Below are 21,437 nucleotides of genomic sequence, written 5' to 3'. Positions count from 1 at the left end.
AGTCATGTTCATCAGTCGCAGAATGCTATGGTTTATCTGTTTGCACATGGCGCTTTTTGTCTTTTTTTTTTTTGAAAGTGTGCATTTGGCTTGGTCATTCTCTTTCGAAATACTGTTTGGTTGTTTTTTCATATGAATTTTTTTTGTACTGTGTGTTGAAAATGTAACTCTCTCATCTATAGCGCTTATTATCTTGGTGCACATTATAAACCGAGGCTATAACATTTCGCATACTACAGAAAATTGCTCACTGCTTTGACAACTCCTTTCTGTTTAGATTTCATTCAAATTAATGTCACGTTCATATCGTTTACCAGTGATTATGGTATATGTTTATGTTCTCTTGTAGTGCTGATTTCTTGCCTTTACAGTCTTTTGTTGGCTTATATATCAACTTCTGTTGTACACGTAACATTATTTTCAACTGCAACGTGCTTTCTTTTCCTTATTTTCTCATAAATCCCATCAATGTGTATCACTATGTATAATGATGCATAAAGACCAGAGCCTCTCATGCTTTTCCTAGTTTCCGCTATATTTGCCTCTTGCCAAGGTGCATTCAAATCAAATATGTTATATTTCCAGCACAATCATTTCTTGTACGGTTGCTCATTTTGCTGCTGGACTTTGTAGGGGGCCGGAGCTTGACTGACTGACTGACTGACTGACTGACTGACTGACTGACTGACTGAGACTGACTGAGACTGACTGACTGACTGACTGACTGACTGACTGACTGACTGACTGACTGACTGACTGACTGACTGACTGACTGACTGACTGACTGACTGACTGACTGACTGACTGACTGACTGACTGACTGACTGACTGACTGACTGACTGACTGACTGCCTGACTGACTGACTGACTGACTGACTGACTGACTGACTGACTGACTGACTGACTGACTGACTGACTGACTGACTGACTGACTGACTGACTGACTGACTGACTGACTGACTGACTGACTGACTGACTGACTGACTGACTGACTGACTGACTGACTGACTGACTGACTGACTGACTGACTGACTGACTGACTGACTGACTGACTGACTGACTGACTGACTGACTGACTGACTGACTGACTGACTGACTGACTGACTGACTGACTGACTGACTGACTGACTGACTGACTGACTGACTGACTGACTGACTGACTGACTGACTGACTGACTGACTGACTGACTGACTGACTGACTGACTGACTGACTGACTGACTGACTGACTGACTGACTGACTGACTGACTGACTGACTGACTGACTGACTGACTGACTGACTGACTGACTGACTGACTGACTGACTGACTGACTGACTGACTGACTGACTGACTGACTGACTGACTGACTGACTGACTGACTGACTGACTGACTGACTGACTGACTGACTGACTGACTGACTGACTGACTGACTGATGACTGACTGACTGACTGACTGACTGACTGACTGACTGACTGACTGACTGACTGACTGACTGACTGACTGACTGACTGACTGACTGACTGACTGACTGACTGACTGACTGACTGACTGACTGACTGACTGACTGACTGACTGACTGACTGACTGACTGACTGACTGACTGACTGACTGACTGACTGACTGACTGACTGACTGACTGACTGACTGACTGACTGACTGACTGACTGACTGACTGACTGACTGACTGACTGACTGACTGACTGACTGACTGACTGACTGACTGACTGACTGACTGACTGACTGACTGACTGACTGACTGACTGACTGACTGACTGACTGACTGACTGACTGACTGACTGACTGACTGACTGACTGACTGACTGACTGACTGACTGACTGACTGACTGACTGACTGACTGACTGACTGACTGACTGACTGACTGACTCTGACTGACTGACTGACTGACTGACTGACTGACTGACTGACTGACTGACTGACTGACTGACTGACTGACTGACTGACTGACTGACTGACTGACTGACTGACTGACTGACTGACTGACTGACTGACTGACTGACTGACTGACTGACTGACTGACTGACTGACTGACTGACTGACTGACTGACTGACTGACTGACTGACTGACTGACTGACTGACTGACTGACTGACTGACTGACTGACTGACTGACTGACTGACTGACTGACTGACTGACTGACTGACTGACTGACTGACTGACTGACTGACTGACTGACTGACTGACTGACTGACTGACTGACTGACTGACTGACTGACTGACTGACTGACTGACTGACTGACTGACTGACTGATGACTGACTGACTGACTGACTGACTGAACTGGACTGACTGACTGACTGGACTGACTGACTGACTGACTGACTGACTGACTGACTGACTGACTGACTGACTGACTGACGACTGACTGACTGACTGACTGATGACTGACTGACTGACTGACTGACTGACTGACTGACTGACTGACTGACTGACTGACTGACTGACTGACTGACTGACTGACTGACTGACTGACTGACTGACTGACTGACTGACTGACTGACTGACTGACTGACTGACTGACGACTGACTGACTGACTGATGACTGACTGACTGACTGACTGACTGACTGACTGACTGACTGACTGACTGACTGACTGACTGACTGACGACTGACTGACTGACTGACTGATGACTGACTGACTGACTGACTGACTGACTGACTGACTGACTGACTGACTGACTGACTGACTGACTGACTGACTGACTGACTGACTGACTGACTGACTGACTGACTGACTGACTGACTGACTGACTGACTGACTGACTGACTGACTGACTGACTGACTGACGACTGACTGACTGACTGACTGACTGACTTGACTGACTGACTGACGACTGACTGATGACTGACTGACTGACTGACTGACTGACTGACTGACTGACTGACTGACTGACGAGACTGATGACTGACTGACTGACTGACTGACTGACTGACTGACTGACTGACTGACTGACTGACTGACTGACTGACTGACTGACTGACTGACTGACTGACTGACTGACTGACTGACTGACTGACTGACTGACTGACTGACTGACTGACTGGACTGACTGACTGCTGACTGACTGACTGATGACTGACTGACTGACTGACTGACTGACTGACTGACTGACTGACTGACTGACTGACTGACTGACTGAGACTGACTGACTGACTGACTGACTGACTGACTGACTGACTGACTGACTGACTGACTGACTGACTGACTGACTGACTGACTGACTGACTGACTGACTGATGACTGACTGACTGACTGACTGACTGACTGACTGACTGACTGACTGACTGACTGACTGACTGACTGACTGACTGACTGACTGGACTGGGATGACTGACTGACTGACTGACGACTGACTGACTGACTGACTGACTGACTGACTGACTGACTGACTGACTGACTGACTGACTGACTGACTGACTGACTGACTGACTGACTGACTGACTGACTGACTGACTGACTGACTGACTGACTGACTGACTGACTGACTGACTGACGACTGACTGACTGACTGACTGACTGACTGAGGACTGACTGACTGACTGACTGACTGACTGACTGACTGACTGACTGCTGCTGACTTGACTGGACTGTGACTGCCTGACTGACTGACTGGACTGACTGACTGACTGACCTGATCCTGACTGACTGTACTGACTGACTGACTGCTGACTGACCTGAGCTGGACTGACTGACTGACTGACTGACTGACTGACTGATCTGAGACGGAAAATGAAATAAAGGAAATGAAAACAGGCGGTGTGCAAACATGATGAGCTTATGATTAATGTGTGGGTTGTGAATGCAGGAAAGTGTAGGATTAGCATAACGTGACGTTGGTCCCGGGTTTGATCCCCGGAAGCGGATGAATTTTTCTTCAAGTAAGAAGATGTCGTTTCTGAGAAGTCCGTACGGATTTCCTTGCAGCTTTGTGCTACAAAAGGTTGGCGTCAATTTTTACTTCCATAATTTGATGAGCGCTGCGCACGTTTATGGCGCCGCGTATCATGCACTTACGCAACCATAAATATGCAAACCCGCTAAGAGAAATAAAGTCAGAACCTTGTTTACGTACGCGTGAGCCACATAGTAAAAAAAAAAACATGGCTGATCCCTCCGTCATAGGAATCGGTATAACACGATAGTGAAACGTGTCTTCACAGAAGTAGTGCTTATTGTGTAGTGGTATACGAGGGGCGTTCAATAAAGATTTCCCCTGACTGACTTCCATTTATTGCAGGATGCTGAAACTGCGCATGTGTAATGACATAGGTCACTGTAGGTCACGTGTCAATTTGCAACTCTAAACTAATAACGGTCTTTCTTTTAGAGGTGCTGAAGTGGTGTGAGGTGCGATAATGGATGCAGTGGAAGACAGAGCAGCCGTCAAGTTCCCGTACTTGAAAGGCCGCACTCCAAGGGAGACGTTCGATGAGATAAAAGAGGTTTATGGGTAGGATTCCCTATCATATGATGTAGTGAATAACTGGCATCGCCAATTCAAATACGGTCTGATTTCCGTAAAAGCGGCTCCGATTGCAGGGCGACCCCACTCCGCTGTCGATGAACATACCATCCAGCAAGTGGAGGCCTTCATTTTGGAAAATCGCCGCGTTAGCGTTCGAGACCTAGCCCAACATGTCAAGATTAGTGTGGGGTCCATGGAAAAAATCATTCAGGACCATCTTCATATGCGTAAGGTATTCGATCGCTGGGTTCGCCGGCTGCTCACACCTTTCCAAAAGCAGGAACGAGTCGAATGCTCCCAGGCTCTTTTGACCATGTGCCATGGAAACCAGCAGGACTTTTTCAAGAGACTGATTACACAGGATGAATGCTGGGTCCATCACTATGATCCGGAGACTAAAGTCCAATCGATGCAATTGAAGCACTTGGACTCACCGCCTCCAAAGAAGGCACGCACCCAGCCCTCGGCGGGCAAGGTCATGCTCACAGTCTTTTGGGACCAGCACGGAGTGGTCTTGATGGATTTCCTAGCAAAGGGTGCCACGATTACTGGGGCATACTATGCTTCACTGCTGCGGAAATTGCGAGAGACCACCAAAAACAAAAGACGTGGCATGCTCACCAAAGGCGTCCGCCTTCTGCGAGACAATACCCCAGTTCACAACTCACATGTTGCCCAGACGGAAGCACGCTCCTGCGGCTTTGAAATTCTACCGCATTCCCCTTATTCACCCGACCTCGTACCAGCGGACTTCCACCTCGTTCCAACATTGAAGTCATACTTGAAGAGCAAGCATTTTACAGATGATGAGACTCTGATTTCTGAAGTTACAACATAGATTTTGCAGCAACCTGTCGACTTCTACAAGCGAGGTGTTTACAGTTGCATAAAAAGATGGGAAAAGTGTGTGTCCCGGGGTGTCACCTATGTAGAGAAGGACTAATAAATCTGCAAAGTTTCGTTGCTCTCCGTCCACAGGAAGTAGGTCAGGGGAAATCTTTATTGAACGCCCCTATGAGAGCTTTTACAATGTCTATTCGTGCTTGGCAGCTATAGCACCGTTTGACGTGGATGCACCCATGTTGACAGCGTGTCTCTATCGCAACGACTAACGCCCATGATCATGATTAAACCGTTGTGGTAGCTGACGGTGTGAACATATATTTGGACACAGCGAATCGTGAATCCCGCGTAAGGATGATATCAACAAGCTCATAATCAACACTGATACCCGGTATGCACTTCTTCAAAGCGTCGTCAATTAAGGAGAGAAACGGCACGGTGTGCGCTTTCTAGTAATGGGTAGCCGACGCCTGTGCTCATGCATACATAACACACACTGCGCTTCAGCAACGCGGGAGGTAGAGGTTCGTAGCCTGAGCCGCAAACGTGTGCGTCCCGCTGGCCTCTGTCTCGCAGGCGCTGCTCTCGCTCCACCAAGGCACGACATTCGCCCGTCGAAATCGCGTCCTTTCTGCAACGGATATTGCAGCAGTTTTGTTAGTCGGTGCTCTCGCAATTGAAGGAGTCGGCGGCGGAGAAATCTCGTTGGTGCACGTGGAAGCTGTACTACTCCGATGAACCGACGCACGCTAACACGAAGCCAAAGGCAAAGACCGTAACTGCGTCAAGAGTGCCTCGGCGACGCCAGCGCGGCCAGTCTAGCTCTCTGGTATCGAGACGCTTTAACCATGACCTCCGATATCGCATGCAATCTCGGAGTAAGCGCTAGTAGGTGTCGATTGTGAAGCATTACTTCTTTTCACATCTCACAGACGGCGGCACCGCCCCTCTCCGCCCGCCGCGAAAGAGAATGTGTGAAAGATATAAGGCACGTTAGCGCCGTGTCTATCGTCTCCCGAGTTAGCTTAGTCGGTGGGGCGTCGGGCACTTGCGGCCGCAACGTCGTGGGTTCGATTCCCAGCGAAGTATGGCGTCCATTTTATAAACGTCATATCCGTGACGGATGTACATGGTGGACTACGGCATAAAACACTTTCGTGTTAAAAAAAAGAGATAGCGTAAAAGAAGGCGTACAAAGAACAAAAAGTGATTCACTATTGTTGTTTTTCTCATAAAAAGAGAAAATAATTATTTTGCTGAGGTCATAAAGATTGACCTGGTTATACAATGCTGACCTGGGCTGAAAATTTGCCCCGTGATTTTTCTTCGCGTCACTCCTTTTTTGAAAGGTGAAAAGAAAGTGCTTCAAGAAGAACAAGGCAAGACATAAATGTTGATTCGATGAAGAATGTATCAAGATATGCGAGGAACGGCTCGGAAATTGCTCAACCTGCAAGTCAATAAAGAAATGCATCTTTTTTTTTAGACTTTCGGTAACCTCATTAAGAAGAAATACCAGGTCGCCCTCCCCGAAATATTTATTTTCCGTGCGCCACTGACGTATGTAAATTGCTAAAGATAACGTGCGCGTATTAAACAAGCTCGCGGGAAAGCAATGACACCGCATAAAATTTAACACTGCTCCTTTCGAACACTTCCAAATCCCGTAAAGATGAGAAATAAATGCACTAAAAAATGAAGCAAGAAGAGCTAAATAGCGCGTGAATTGTAGTGACCATGTCGACCGGGCTTAATTTTTTAGTCTCCCGTTTCTTTAAGTGATATCATTTTGCATTCGTAGAATTCTTCTTGACTATTAAGTGGTAACCACTTTGCAGCTCATGTAAGGTAGCGTTTCCCATAATTACTCGCTTCAACGGGCGTTTTCATGGGGATTAACGAAAGATGTGGCCTTCAAGAAATGACCATTTTAGTCACTGAATTAAGAAATATACTTGTTTTGTTTCCTTTGCGACAACGTGAGAGTCTTTCTTGCGATTTTCCCCATTTTGTTGGAATTTTTTCCTTACGTTAATTAAGTTGATCACACAGAATGCGCAGAACAGGTAACTACCGAGGAAAACTGTGTGGCTGTGATTCTTTTTCCTTATAATTTATTTTCTCTCTCTTTCTCTTTCAACCTCCCATTCGCCCACCCCAGTGCAAGGTAGCATACCGGATACTACCTTCCGGTTGGTCCCCCTGCCTTCCTTCGAATTCCCGTGCTTGTAGATATTTTGTCGAAGTCCCTCTGTCCCATGATTGAGGTAATTTATGTTGTCGGAGAATTGTTATTATCAAGCTGGCAGACTTGCTTTGGCAGGATGACTCCACCTATCTTTATATTCGTTCCAGGGTGATTTGCGATAACTTGGTAATGATTTCATGACCACTGAGTTATGACTCGGGGCACATATTCTAAAGCCTCTCATTCGTGATCGCTGTTCGTAATTTGCCAGAATGCTTCTCTAATGATAAGCTCAACATCACAGTCGACTGACATATGCTCTAGCGAGTTATTGCAGGGACAGATGTTTACGCGAATATTGGTTATAGATCGTTATCATCTGAATGTAATGAACTCCGTCTTCAGCGCTATTTATACAAAGTGTTATCAAATATATGCAGTTGAAATAACTGTGTGTTATTCACTATGAAACAAAATTCTCTTCTATGAGCTTCCAATACTTTTCAGATTTCAGATGCGCGGGACGGTTCGATCGCGATTGCAAGGGTTCCATTGATCTCGAGATAATTCCATTCCAATACTGGCGGAGTGCAGCTGCGCAATGCTACATAAATCAGACTCGTAATTACGTTTCTCTCGCCTTCAATTTTCGATCGTCCTAGCGGATAAACTTAGCGAAGGCTTCGCTAACGACGTGTGCACAAAGCAACGTGGAAGGCCTCTTCCTTTGCTTTCCATAATTCGCAGCACAATATAATGCCTCCCAAACGCTAAGCCACGCTACCCCAACGGCTCACTAGTATGCAGTCGGCATCATTTGCTACCCCTTTTCGAGATGACAGCGGCACGGGTCCGTTGGCGGTGCAGGTTACAGATGTGAGTGTTCCACCACGATAAGGCATACTCGGAGGTGCTTTTCTCCTCACGGTTCTATACTGCAAGCCACGCACTTCGCTTTTTTTTCTCACTTCTCGCTTTATTTCGCGCATTAACTCTCATTGTAACGAGTTTTGCGTTATCCCAGCGGCGGAAAAATCTTCTGGGCGCGAGTGAAAAGAGTGAAGGGAGAGGAGGATTATAACGCGGGCGCAGTGGATGATGCGTCTCCTCTTTCACCCGGGACACCACTCTGTGAATAAGCATCGTGTGGGGAATACTCGCTGTTGCAAATCTCTCGTAACACTACGCCCAGCGTTTTGTTGCGAGTTGAAGTGGAGGTTGGAAAACAGCCGCCCCTGCAGAGTAAGTGGAGTTTCCTTGTGAGCACTATGCATCTGACGCGATGCGCGAAAAGCAGCGACAATAAAAAAACGAGACACGAAATCACGCTCGCCTCGGCCGAGTTTATTTACAGATAACGGGAGACGCCGCTTCGAATAACGAGAGCCCCAATTACAGCATTCAGGCTGCGTCGAAACGCAGTTTGCGAGCTGACACTCCTTTTTTGTTTTTGTTTGCTTCTATTCACCGCTCTGTAACAATGAGCCCGGTATTGAAAGACCCGCAGAGAACCTTTCATTTCAGTGATGAGTGAAGAAGAACAAACAGGTGGATTTATTGCGGACGAAGCGATTGTCTTTGTTAAAGCAGCGTCATAATTTGATTTCATTACAGGAGTGAAAGGACGGCCACTCTCACGGTGGTGCAAGAATAATTAACACTGGCAAGCTCTTTTTTGAAATTAATTGAAAACGCACTTGATAACCACAAGCAGTGTTTATCCCGAGCGCCAGCTACTGCGAATCTGTCTGCGCTTTATACAAAAATAAATTTCTTCTCGCCGCTCTCGCCGCATACTCGGCTTGCATAAAGTGAGACAAACGTTGAGTGCCTCCTTGTATTGTTGTGCAGAATAAAAACTGACAACGTGTGTGAGTTGATCATGCAGCAGTTATACTGGGGTCGCTTTACAACGGTTGACGTCATAAGTTAACTAAAGGTTGGTTGGTTTACGGGGTTTCAACGTCCCGATTGAGACTATGAGAGGAGCCATATAAAGAAGCTCCGGATAATTTCGACCGAGTTGGGTTCTTTCACCTGCACTGACATCGCACAGTACGCAGGTCTCTACAGCATTTCGCTGTCATTGGAATGTAACGGTCGCGGCCGTGATCGAACCCACGTCTTTCGGGTGAGCAGCTGAACACCGTAACCGCGGAGCCACCGCGGTGGCATAAGTTAACTAAATCCAAAATGTGGGTTGAAAGAACGAAGTATCTCAGGTAGTTAGGACAACCAATCCCAGATAAGCACTCAGGTTCAGGAGTTTTTCACGGCGTCGCTTTAAGATCTAATTCTAAAATTGTCATAGTTTTTTCTATGCATCAAAGAGTGGCCGACACACAAGGAAAAGAATGACAGATGAGAAAGTCCACTCTTGGTGTTCCCGACATAGAAACAGCCCTACGTTCTTGACACAGAGAGCCAATGAGTTTGGGTGGCCTCCTTTCTTCTTCTCTATCTTATGTAATATTCCCGCTTTCCTTCACCCCCCGTGCAGGATAAAAAACCGAGCACAAGGTTGAATAACCTTCCTTTGTTTCCTCTTCGTTTTTTCTCTCTCTTCAAAAATCGCAACAACAGTATGATGATCCTTCGTAGCTGTAATGTGTGGCACGAGATATGCGACACTCCCTCTGATAGCAATGCTACATTTCACAATGAAAAGCTTCATCCCCGCACATCTTAACATAAAAAAAAAACTTCATTATAGCCCGCGCTGCTGAATTGAAACCAAACCGCTTGTGTCATATAGAGGTCAGTTTCAGCAAAACTATCGCGCCATAGTCAACCTTCTGTACAAATTTTTTTTTCACATTGCATGAGGACAAATTCTTTGATGATCAGGAGCTATAAGAGTACTCACCTCTCCATACGGCATAATTTCTGAGCCCTTATGTACACACACAACTTCTGCACCAAACGTTTAAATTCATATATACCAATGTTGACATGGCGAAGTGTAATCGTGGTAGCTATTTATTTGAAGGACACTGTGGCAGCCTTTTGAATTGGGAATAAAAAGCGACAAAAACCACGAAAGTACATGCGATTGTATGTACTTTGCCGTGCACGTTACTCATGTGTCTCCTAGTGTGACTTCCAAATATGTGCACAATGGAACGTTTAAGTTTTACTTGCAATATCGACATAGAAGGGTGGTACCCGCAGTATTCCTGATGTCAACGTTACCTAACCTAAACATCTTTAGTAAGGACACCAGGATGACAACCCAATCGGCAATCGTTCGTCTCGAACTCGCTCTTTGGGAGGAAAATGCGTAAAAAATGTGATCTATTTGGTTTCACCTGCGCCAGAACATAAACCATAAGAGTGGAGCGCGCAGAAAGCCTGAAGCATGCACCAGCAATACTCGCCTGCAAGCCGTCGGCGCAGGTGACATCATATATCATATATATTTTAGCAGATGTATAGACTATATTACGGGGAGGTTCCGTATCACCATATTGTGCCTTGCCGTCTTGTACATTTAAAACTAAACGAAGGATGCTAGGGCAGACGCATGCGCATGAAAACGGTTGGTTTGGGCATTCGACGTTTCATGATCTTATCAATTCGCGTCGAGATGCACAAAAATAAGAAAACATTCGTTTAACAACCAAAGGTGGCGGCGCCAATGCGTCTAACGTAAAATCGTCCATAGAAAGGAGGCGGCGTGAGCGGTATGCCTAAGTTTAATTATCTTTTTTTTATATATGAAAAAAAAAATACATGGGAAGGTAGGCTACGTTAGAGCCGGCTATCCCAACAACATGACAGTAGCATTAGAGAAACACACAAAAACAATAAAATAATAAGAAAGGAGAAAAACAATCAGCAGCACTATATGTGCATATAAGATATGCGGCGTATAAAGAATGAGCAAAGTAAGGGCATAGTCCAGATTACAGGGTGGTCACATGGATTACCGCTGACAGATTCCGTACAAATAGCTTTATATGCACTTACATATATCAAATTAATTTTATTTATATACAAAAGAAAAATGCCTCAGGGCAAATGAATAGCAAATGAGAATAACAGGACGCTTTGCACGCGTGGACACTCACACATACAAGACAGAAAGAAAACGAAAGAAATAACAGGCGATACATCAGTAACGAGGGTGGGTGACTGCATGGAATCGTCGCTATGGCATTCCGAGCACACGACCGTTCTTATAAAGGAATTATTCGGCTGCCCTGAAAGTGCGTCTGAGGTATTAGCCTGGCATTCTCGATCCGTTCTTTACGTCTCACCGCGGCGGCTCATCGCAGCCCATCACATCCAGCTGCTCTAACGTGGAGCGGGTCTTCGGGGCCTTACCACCGCAGTACGCAACTACAGGGCGATCTCGTTCCTGTATACGCGTGCAACCTACTCAAGGGTGTGGAATGGCTACGTCGGAGCGAGGCGCATGCCTTCTACTCCGGGAAAGCGATTGATTCTCGCATGTCTGAACGCGGCCTCTCGATCCTGTCTGCGCGCTTCCCGGCATTTCCCTTTCCCCTCCCTTATCCGGGAGGGAGCGTCACCGAGAAAACGAAAAAGCAAGGAATACAAGATAGCAGAAATCAATAACGACAACAACAACAACGTACAGACCTAGAGAAACGCACGCACGCACGTGCGTACGCGCACGTAAACGTACACAAACACGCATGCACTCGTGCACACCGAACGAAAGAAACGCGCGTGCTTTTTTATGTTTCTCTTTTTGCAGTGCAGCAGGAGCGGCTGTGATTTAGGAGTCGACGACGCGCCGTCGTTTTCGTCGTCCCCCCTATTCGCTTGGCCCCGGGGCCCTTCGGAACGAGGTCGTTTTTTGGCCCTTCACGCTTCCCGAAACATTACGTATACATGTATTGGCGTGCCCGGGACAGCACAGCAACGGGAAGGGGGCAAAAAAGGATATATAAACGGAAAATAAATAGCGTAGTAATAGGGGCAGAACCCCGCGAGGAGGCATCACTCTTGCCCAATCGCGCGTCTAGCTCGGCTCCTCCTGGCGAACGAGAGACAGTTGCGAAAGCGGCGCGCGCTGCCGTTGTCACACTTAAATGCTCCGTCTCTCCTGTCGCCGCTCCGCGCCTGGAGTGGTCCAGGCTGCGCTATACGATGCCGCGGGGTTGTAAACATCCAGTACATTATCGATCTACGCGGTTTTATGTGCGTGTGCCTGTCTATACGTGAGGTCGATTGCGAGACGGATGAGGAAGTGAGCCCTCAGTTTCTGGACGGTTCCCTCAGGAATCATTGTTATACTAAGCGGCTAAAATAAACGAAGCAACTACCCGCCCTCCGTAACGACAATCTGTGTACTGCCTATTACGAAACTGTTCCGTTAAGTCCTACTGTTAAGCCTGGACCGTCCTCTCAAGAAACACCGGTATATTAAAAGGAAAACATATCTAAACAACCAATCTCCCTAACGACTATTTGGGTACCATGCCTCAAGAAACGATTGTGTTAACTCTGAGCGTTTTGTTTCTTTTTTAAACCTCCTTTCTACCGAACAACTGCAGAATAGCGCAGGCACTCATGATGATATGCCGCTCAGTTCAATACAGCTTCTATCTAAAGCCGAATATATACTCAAAACCAAGCATGATGCATACGCCGCGAATCGGCAGACTTTAAAAGAGAGAGAGAGGGGAGAAGAAGAAAGGAAAGGCGGGTAGGTCAACCAGAAGCGCGTCCGGTTTGCTGCCCTGCACAGCTGCAAAGGAAATGCGGACAAAAAGAAGGAAGAGAGGGAAAAGCAGTGGCGGTCTTTCATTCGGGAGGGCATATCGACACCACAGTTTGTCACGGAGGTCCGCAGAATACGGTTAGTAAGATTGAGGTTTATATACTTGGCACCGTTCTGGGCATCAGATGTTTCCTTCGGGTTTTGAAGAATATTTTACAGAGATGTTCGTGTCATTTTATCACTCCCAAATCAGACGAAGAGCATTAATTACCAAACAGAGCGTAGGACTGTGGTTGTCGCCATTTCATCACACTGCTGCATCTCTCTCTCTTTTTTTTTTTTGAAGAAACGTTCACCGCAGGTTTTACGCATAGCGTTATCTTCAATACGACAAAATCAGCACACTCTTTTTGAAGAAGATTAATTTCGCAGTAGATTTCAGTTTGCCTACTCATACGTATGTAACACGAGAAATGACTTTATTAGATAACTAGTGGACCGAACTGCAAAGAATTTATGGCAGTTGGCAGAAAAAAAAAAGAAATAAATTTTTGTTACTTGAGAAAGCAAACGTTTGATTGAGAGACGGAAATTTCTTCTTAAGTGTCAAATTTGCGAAGTTGAAGAAAAAGGAGGACAATGTTTAGAAAACAGTAAACTTACACCCAAACCAAATATTGCTGTTGCGTACACTGCATCAATAACCTTGAAATTCAGTGTAAATATATTTACTGCTTACTCAAATTCGTTAATTCGTTACAATATTTGCAGCAGTTCCTACTCGCAAACTAATGCACTCTTCGGTGTTGAGTAAGATATAACAATTCTGTGCTCCTATAATGCCTTCTTACTTGCACTTCAGAGAATCGTGAAGAGCGTTTCTACCGCTGCGTGGTGTTTAAGATTTTGATGCGAAACTTGGGTAATATCTAAACATACAAAAAGTCAGTTAAGAGGAATTACAACCGTTTACGAGTTCTCCTTGCTGAAATGACATGCTAGGGCCGAATTCTTGATGTGTTTTTTTTAATGTGAAGCAGCTTTTGCTCGGGGCTGTGTCCGTCGTCGGTGGTGGCTTCCGCGCTCCACTGCGCATGCGCCTACTCTCTCTCTCTCTCTCACTCTGCTCCTTTACGCAGGTGTTCGGTCGCCTTCTCTCCTCTTCCCCCACGCTGCAGCCGCAGCGCAGCCCCTCCTCCCACGTGATGCAACCGCGCCGCAGCCAAATACAGCCTGTAAACCGCTCTCTCCTCTCCCTCCCCCATTTCATGTGTATATAGACGATTTTCCGCAGCGGCGCACGGGCGCTGCCATGTTTGATCACGTGATCGTAACTGGCCTTCCCCCAGCCATTTGCCCCAGCGAACGCATTGGGCCAGCCAACGCTGGGCCAGCGATGTGGCCGTGGCCGTACCACACAAGCTCTGGTTCCAGCAGGATGTAAACAAGTCACATGCTTGCGCAGCAAAACATAGTTCTACATGTAATCGCCTCAAAGTCGAAAACGTTGAGACATTTGCGTTTGTTTGGTACGTACCACGCCACAACGATAAGCGATATGTTTAATCTACTTCGTATTTATGGTGTATGCCTTTAATTGTTGTATTAGCAACCGCCAGTAGCTGGGGTTACAAGCCAACATGGCAGCACCCATGCAGACGCGACAGCCCGCTTCGATCCAAACTGACGCTTGCTACTTGCCCGTTGTCCTCCCAGCAATAAATGAATGGCAAAATCGGCCATCGCTTTGAGTCAGCTCACGCTGGAGAAAAAGCGTCAGGTATGCTTTGTCTTTATTATTGCGATCAGCTGCGTTTATTTAGCCATACCTGCTAAGCCTTGCCTCCGACAATATGAGAATGAATCTTGGAAACACTGCAAAATACCGACGAGAATATTGCTCTCGAAGCTTCAGGACGCGAATATAAAGCAAATAAATGCGTAGGTTTTGAACTTACGGGCCACACAGCGCAGGACGACGACGTGATAAATTCGAGGCGGAAGGAAACTGCATCCACATGTGCCGCCATGTTTACTTTTCCGGCGCTGCCGTCTGCTCGCTTTTACTCGCGTGCGCGCAGACGCTATGGAAACGCCGAGCAGACGACGCGACGCGGATGGAGACATATTGAGGAGCACTGCGAAAGGCCACGGCAGGGGGATGGCCATGAATGGCCATGAAGGCGGCCGCGGTAGGGGGACGGCCACAGTGCGGTGGCGCCATCTAGTTTTCATTGAACAAACCAGCTGCGGAAAATCGTCTATAAGCGCGTGCGCTCGGTCGGCTTCCGTCATTCTCGCTTCGCTCCCGTTCAGATAAGTTGTAACGTCAACGTCGGCGCCACTCGTTCACTCGGCGTTAACGGAAAGCAACGCACAGACACAACGTAATGATAACACAAATACTAAATACAAACCTCACACATTAACGGAAACGCCGACTGAACGTAACGCTGCTTCGCATTCCCTCATGGTTCCCTTGAGTGGGAGATGGTGTAATTTTTTTTCTTTGTAAGTGCCGTTGGTTATTGTCCGGCCTCTTCAGGTAATGTTATACCCAACGTCATCACTCGCTGATATTTGCTTCTTGAAAGAATCATATCATACGATAATTATATTGTTCTTATTTGTTCCTGTAAGCAAAGAGACCCTGTGTTCGGTTGTTACATTAGCAATTTGCTCATAAGCTTGTCGTCAGACATACTTCTTTGCCGGTTCTTCATAATTTGAAAACAACAAAAGCGGCTGCTTTTGGTGCAACACCTAATTTTTGGAGGCAAGACATGCTGAACTTCAGAAATGGTAGTGCTAAGCCGCTATGACTGATTACCACGCTAAAAAATAAAATCCAAGCAAGAATAAACAAAGGAAATAAACAGAAGAACGCACGTCGCCAAATTAAATATAAGGGCGAGTCGCCACCCATCAATTATATACAAGCATTGTAAAAAAAAAGAGAGAAATATAGTTAAAATAAATTAGTATTTTTTTTCGTTCAGGAGGGCACAGGATGACACAAGGCGTGTACGTGTTACGTGCAGTTTCAATATGAGCAGGGCTGAGTCCAATTTTGCGCGAGGCTTGCGTGCGCGAGATGCCGTTGTCCATCATTGGGGGTTTTTATAGTGGTATCCCAGTTGAAACGAGAAAGCACAGACAATTACTTCTTCTCTCTTTCTTTCGGTCGCGCAAAACTATTAACAATATACACCATATCGTGGAACTTTTATACGCTGCATATAAACTGAAAGGCAAGAGTTCACTCCTGTATTGTATACAGAGGGAAGCTTATGTGTGGGGCTACAAATTTGCTTTTCTCGATATTTAATTAAGCTCCAACCCTTTTCATTCTTCCTAATTGAATACAGAGGGGAAGTTTATGTAAATCGCAACTGTCGCATACAAGATCCCTCTGACGCAGAGCAGAAGGCGGCGTGTTCGCTTTGCACAAGTAAAAACTATAGCTCCGGGGAACGAGAGCCCACTGACAGAGGACTGGATGATGAGGCGAGCGTAGAAAGGCCCCGCCAGAGACACGAATCAAAGAAATGTAGCTAGCCATACAGAAAAGAACAATTTGCCGCTGGAAGAAATGCCGAACGCGTGCGCGAGCGCGCTGCATACGCCGTGCGGGGTGCCGAACACACGCAGGAATAATTTCCGATCCCGGGCTCCACGGGGGTCTCATGTAGTCGCTTCCGGTCTGCAACAGCTGACAGAGGCACCTAGCCACGAGCGGCATGTGCATGGCTGCACGAGGTGATCGCGGCTCGTACGCAAGATGAGAGGTGGCGAGGGGGAGGAGAATAGAGAGCGCGTGCTTGTGAAAGGATCAAGGGCACCGAGCCAGGAAACTGACAGGGCCACAGGTTGAGGTCGATGGAAACCCAACAGTATTTACACTAATCCACAAAACATAAGAAAGTTTTATGAAGGAGGGATTGCCTTCTCTACACTTGCTTTCATTGACGTATCTTTTAAAAGTGTTTTATGTTTGTTTCTCTTTCATAGCGATGACGTGAGGCACGTTCTTCGTCCTATAAGGGACCGAGGAACAAGTGAAATTGCTTTTTTCACTCTCTGATTGAATCTAATCATTGTGTAAGAGGACGCCTTTCGTTGCGTGCTGTGTATAGGATCGCAAGAGGTGCGGACAGTGTGTGGATTTCTGGCCCTTGATGATAAGCACTGATTTATCGAGTTATGATAAATAGGTTGACATTGCGAACAAGTCGCTCGATATGGATAGAAAGTTGATGCTGAACGAGAATGTTCAATAGAAGTTCAAGTTTGTCGATACCTTAACACACCGCGAGATGGCGGCCCTAGCGCAAGCGTCGTAAGATGAGCGTCGGTTTCGCTCATAGCATCACGTTAATCCAAACCAAAAATAGCTCTGCGACGCGCGCCTGCCTCACGTGGCTATCTAGCCACCATAGCGTGGCTGTAACAACGCGTTCCCCGCTCACGCGCTCGCCCCGAGAAAAATCGCGGCCGGACTACCGGGGCGGCACGACGCGCATTGCGTTTCCCTTTAGTCTGACCGTGGTGGTCAATCACATTTTAACATGCCGCGGGATGGCAACCAAGTTCTGCGTCCAATATGCGCCGCTCTTCTGGCTATCACACCTCGTTCTCTGATTACGCTTTCACCGTTAACTACTACAGCTACCACAAGGGTTTGTTTAATCATTGAACGTGGACGTTAGTCGTCGGGATGGAGATGTACCACCAATCATCAAAGTGGGTGCATCCACGTTAAACGGTGCTATAGCTGCCAGACATCAATATACATAGTGCAAACTCTCTTATATCAATGTACAGTAAACAATCAGTTATTCTGTAAGGGCACGCTTTACTTTCGTGTTATTCCGATTCCTATGACGGAGGGATCAACCATGTTTTCTTTATATATATAAATGAAATGATACACGTGCGGACGGCTTGAGTCTATGGCACTAAGATAATCTTACTGATTTCGCTCATCATTTTCCCTTGCTGGTTTCGTCACGCGCCATCCGATGAAGATTTAAATAGAGAAATTATCGTGATTCTTTGATACTTAACAACGAAAAAATCACAGCATATCCACGGAGTGAATGATGATGAGTGGGCGAAGCTGCGGAGGTTCATCGGTAAACCGTGAATCTTCCGTGAATTCTGCCCAGTACATCATCACCGACGTGAGATCGGGCGCGTTTATACTAAAGGTTCGATGAGTTATGACCACTTGCAGCTCACTTTAATTTTACATGTACGCTGTGAATTTTCATTGTTTAGAAAACCATTGCTTTAGAAAACATCTGGCGTCTTTCGTTAAGCAGCTGGCGTCTTTTAGTTTTGCTTTAGAAACATCTGGCGTTCTTTTGTTTTGCTTTTCTGGCGTCTTTCGCGTCTTTCGTTGGTCTGGCGTCTTTCGTTGGTTTACTTCATCAATCAACGGCGTTTTCAACAAAATTTTTATTGTTTATTCACGCACAGGAGAAATCTCACCAGGCACTACCTTGGAGGTAAACAATGGCTGCTAAGGAGAATGAGAGACAGAAGTCGGCTTTTAGCTAACACTTACACTTCTACTTCTACTAACGTTTCCTACTGGAACATGCCAATGGCTGCTAATGGGGAATGAGAGACAGAAGAATTCGGCTTTTAGTTAACGCGCACGCTGCGAATTTTTTATTGTTCAACAACGCACAGGAAAAATCTCCCACCGGCACCACCTTGGAGGTCAAGATCTGGTACTAGCGTTACGACTGGTTACGCACTACTACGAGGGACGAACGGGTGCCGCCTTAAGGAGCTTCGCCCCTAATAATTGTTATTTGTCTAGTAATAAAACCGGGGGAGGGGGGGGGGGCTAGTTAGTGCATTGCTAAAAAATCACAGCATATCCACGGAGTGAATGATGATGAGTGGGCGAAGCTGCGGCGGTTCATCGGTAAACCGTGAATCTTCCGTGAATTCTGCCCAGTACATCATCACCGACGTGAGATCGGGCGCGTTTATACTAAAGGTTCGATGAGTTATGACGACTTGCAGCTCACTTTAATTTTACGTGTACGCTGTGAATTTTCATTGTTTAGAAAACCATTGCTTTAGAAAACATCTGGCGTCTTTCGTTAAGCAGCTGGCGTCTTTTCGTTTTGCTTTAGAAACATCTGGCGTTCTTTCGTTTTGCTTTTACAAAACATCTGGCGTCTTTCGTTGGTTTATTTCATCAATCAACGGCGTTTTGAACAAAATTTTTATTGTTTAATCACGCGCAGGAGAAATCTCACCAGGCACTACCTTGGAAATAAACAATGGCTGCTAATGGGAATGAGAGGCAGAAGAAGTCGGCTTTTAGCAAACACTTACACTTCTACTTCTACTAACGTTTCCTACTGGAACATGCCAATGGCTGCTAATGGGGAATGAGAGACAGAAGAATTCGGCTTTTAGTTAACGCGCACGCTGCGAATTTTTTATTGTTCAACAACGCACAGGAAAAATCTCCCACCGGCACCACCTTGGAGGTCAAAGCGTAAGACTGGTTACGCACTACAACTACTACTACGACTACGAGGGACGAACGGGTGCCGCCTTAAGGAGCTTCGCCCCTAAAAAAAATCACCGACAATTACGATACTGCCTAATGAGAATTTCGAGTGCAGCTTCGTCTTGGGGTAACTTCAACCGTGTTTGAAGTATTACCTATCCTCAGTTGTAGCAATGTAACATTCCTTACATATTTCCAAAGAAACTGCCAGCGCTCGAGTGCTACGCACACCACTCTGTGCATTGCAGGCGTCGCGAGCCAAGCGAAACGCCGACAGCGCCGTTACGACAATCGAAGCCAGCTGCAGTGCACCTGCCAACCCTGCATGCGCACCAGCTCCGACGGAGGGGCCAGGGCGCGTGACGGAGGAAGAAAGCGAGGCCAGTGGCTCGTGATATCGACAGACTCCGCTTTCGCTCTCCTTCGTGCTCGTTCGCTCTATCGGTTGCGCTGACAAGAGCAACGTCAACGGCGACGCCGCTCAACGCAGAAACGGGCGCCTAAGAGTCTAAAAGGCTATGCGCGAACTGGGCACCAAAGAAGGGGAGAGACGAGACGTGCGCATGTCTCGCGCCTATCCCTTGTGTTCTGTCCTGTTTGCACACTGTCTTTTTTTTTCTTTTTACGAAAGTGCTATTTGGTTCATTTCCAGTGTAACCCTTCGTTTTCGAACTGTCGCCTGAGCCGGCGGCCTCTAGAGCTTTATTCCTTAAAGGGGTCTTGCAACACTTTTTCAGCATGATCAGAAAACGCTGCCGATCGGTAGTCGAGGCTCGTGAGAACTTTTGAGCCAAACGTTATAGCGCAGCACGCGGCCTGGAATTTACAATTATTCTCAAAGTACGCTAGAAATCGTTCCCTCTTCTTTCTGCAAATGACGCCATATACCCAAATCATCACGCCATATACCCAAACTTCAGGCCATTGGCATCGTGATCTGCATAGTTACCGCGACCGCCGCAAGAGGACGCCACGTGCCGGTGTGCTCGTTCGCGATCACACTTAAAGCAAGCCACGCGTTCGAAGGAAAGACTAGTGCTCAAGGCCATGGACGCGCGTGCCGTAACTTCTTTCGCCCGTGCCATCCCTCCCTGCTCAGCTTCTAGCGCACTCGTCGGGACGAGAGAAGAGAGAAGAGAGCAATTACAGCGCGTGACAAAGCTCTGTAACTCCGCTCGTTGTTGACCGATTCCAAAAATTTTTGCGGCGGTGTACTTGTGTGCAATAAACTCTAATAAAGCCATTCCATTGTTACTTATAAAAGTGTTGCGGGCCGCCTTATGTTATCAGGTAAGATTAAGCAAATAAATGCATTGTCATGCCGCGCCTTTGTTTTATATTTAAGAATTTATGTAATTCGGTTCCTGACTTCATCATTATGTGAAAATGACTGAAGCTATCAATTTTAGAGAAGATATGGAAGTCAACCATGCACGGGCAATAAGACGTAAGCCTGTCAGTTATATTCGTACAACGTTTTTCTGTCATGAGAGACGCCTTACTATCTGAAGCGTCAAAAAATAATATGCATGTAGCACTAATACTCATCACGCCACATTGTGATGATCTTAGGTTATATTTGAAACTGAGGCTGTTTGCGGTAATTATCCTGTGCGTGTGCGCTTTAAACTCCATCGCATTTACAAAATAACGTAAGCAACACCTCAGTCATAGAGTAAAACAACAAGCCAGATATTAATCTCTTACC

At 46.5% G+C, this 21,437-nt stretch overlaps 1 protein-coding gene across 1 annotated transcript in view; it reads right to left on the bottom strand.

The window, feature by feature from the left end:
• Nucleotides 1-21,437, bottom strand: part of LOC119378221 (hemicentin-2) — a gene marked incomplete at its 3' end in the record, with an annotated part of 71,184 nt that overhangs the window by 24,343 nt on the left and 25,404 nt on the right.

The sequence above is a fragment of the Rhipicephalus sanguineus genome, unplaced genomic scaffold, assembly GCF_013339695.2.
Source record: "Rhipicephalus sanguineus isolate Rsan-2018 unplaced genomic scaffold, BIME_Rsan_1.4 Seq740, whole genome shotgun sequence".
NCBI lineage: Eukaryota > Metazoa > Arthropoda > Arachnida > Ixodida > Ixodidae > Rhipicephalus > Rhipicephalus sanguineus.
Note: the sequence above shows the minus strand (reverse complement) of the source record. Positions and strands in the feature narration are given on the sequence as shown.